We start from the raw sequence: 2,178 nt of genomic DNA on the forward strand, positions 1-2,178 counted from the left end.
ACCCAAGAGAATCGAATGGCATATCCAACTTCCTCTTCCACAGAAGTGCATTCAAAACCTGCAGTTGCTCTGCTTTAAAGCACTCCTCTTTAGCTGTGGGTAACTTTATTTCCTTGAACACATTAAAAGTGACCTTTTGATCGTGAACCTTCATCGAAAGCTCTCATTTTTGCACATCCATCATAGTTCGGCCTGAAGCCAAGAATGGTCTTCCCAAGATAATGGGAATATTCTTATCTTCCTCGAAATCAAGAATTACAAAGTCAGCAGGGAAGATAAGTTTGTCCACCTTGACCAAGACATCCTCCACTATACCTCGTGGATAAGCGATGGAACGGTCAGCTAGTTGCAATGACATGTATGTTGGTTTCGGATCTGGTAGACCAAGTTTCTTGAAGATAGATAAGGGCATCAGATTGATGCTAGCTCCTAAATCACATAAACACTTATCGAACGACAAGTTTCCGATGGTGCAAGGAATAATGAAGCTTCCAGGATCTTTAAGCTTCGGAGGCAACTTCTGTTGCAGCACATCACTGCATTCCTCCGTTAGAGCAATGGTCTCTAAGTAATTGAGCTTCACTTTCCAAGAGAGAATACCTTTCATAAACCTCGCATAGTTAGGCATCTGTTTAAGAGCTTCAGCGAAAGGTAGGTTGATATGAAGTTTCTTAAACACCTCCAAAAACTTCTCAAACTGCTTATCCAGCTTTTTCTTCTACAGCCTCTTAGGAAAAGGAGGTGGAGGATAGATCTGTTTCTCCCCTGTATTACCCTCAGGAGGAGTGTTTTCCACAGTAGTCTTCCTTGGTTCCACCTCTGCTTCCTTCTGTAATTCTTCTTCAGCCATAACTGCATTTTCTGAAACTTGAGATTTTTTAGGCTCTTCATCTTACTGAATTTGGGGGCTTGTGACCTTTCCAGACCTTAAGGTGATGACGTTCACCTGTTCTTCAACTTCCCTCTTTCCTGGATTTGTTTATGTATCACTAGGAAGCATTCCTGGTGGTCAATTCAATAAGGTATTAACAATTTGCCCTATTTGGTTCTCCAAATTCTGGATAGAAACAGCCTGGCTTTGGCATATAAGAGCCTGGTTTTTGCACATAAGCCGCAACTCATCCAATTCATATTTTTCATTCGAAGATAGACATGCACCATGAGTTTGTTGTTTTGGTGTAATTTGTCCCTGAAAACCAGGAGGGTTGAATAGCTTATTTCCAAACTGCTGGAATGACTGTTGCATCGCATTCTGATTATTGCTCCAACTAAAGTTAGGATGATTCCAGTTGTCAGGATGATAAGTGTCTGGAACTGGTTGCTGCGATCTCTGAAAGTTGCTCACAAACTGAGATGAGTCACTAGATATAGCACATTACTCCGTCACATGCAGACCTGCACACAGCTCACAAACACTAATTATCTGCTTAACACCATAGTTAGCCAGAGAATCGATCTTCATAGACAACGCCTTTAGTTGAGCAATGATAGTTGTAGTTGTATCCACTTCAAGAACTCCTGCTACCTTGCCCTGTGGACATCTTTGGGTTGGATATTGATATTCGTTAGCAGCCATCAGTTCAATTAGATCATAAGCTTCCTGATAGCTCTTTGCCCATAATGCTCCGCCTGCTGCTACATCGAGCATGGGTCTGGACTGTGCTCCCAACCCATTGTAAAAATAATTAATGATCATCCAATCAGGAATTCCATGATGAGGACACTTCCTAAGCATCTCCTTGTAGCGCTCCCAAGCTTCATATAAAGATTCTCCTGATTGCTGCGCAAATTGAGTAAGAGCATTCCTGATTGCAGTTGTCTTCGCCATAGGGAAGAATTTAGTAAGAAAGTTCTGAGCAAGATCTTCCCAAGTAGTAATCGAACCAGCTGCTAGAGAGTGTAACCAGCTCTTAGCCTTGTCTCTCAGAGAGAATGGGAAAAGTCTCAGCTTCACAGCATCTTCAGAGACACCATTGAACTTGAAGGTGTCGCAGATCTCAATGAAATCCCTAATATGCATATTGGGATCTTCAGTTGGAGAACCTCCAAACTGGATTGAATTTTGCACCCATTGAATTATGCCAGGCTTGATTTCAAAGGTATTAGCTGTGATAGCTGGCCTGACAATGCTAGATTGAATGTCATTGATCTTGGGTTGAGAAAAATCCATAAAGGCTT

At 41.9% G+C, this 2,178-nt stretch overlaps 1 non-coding gene across 1 annotated transcript; it reads left to right on the forward strand.

Annotated features, from left to right (window-relative positions):
- Positions 1-1,706: 1,706 nt before the first annotated feature.
- Positions 1,707-1,813, forward strand: LOC141676014 (small nucleolar RNA R71). Its single transcript, XR_012556628.1, has one exon. It is a non-coding gene; the product is annotated as a small nucleolar RNA R71 (small nucleolar RNA).
- The last annotated feature ends 365 nt before the right edge of the window (positions 1,814-2,178 follow it).

Source organism: Apium graveolens, chromosome 7 (assembly GCF_009905375.1).
Source record: "Apium graveolens cultivar Ventura chromosome 7, ASM990537v1, whole genome shotgun sequence".
Classification (NCBI taxonomy): Eukaryota; Viridiplantae; Streptophyta; class Magnoliopsida; order Apiales; family Apiaceae; genus Apium; species Apium graveolens.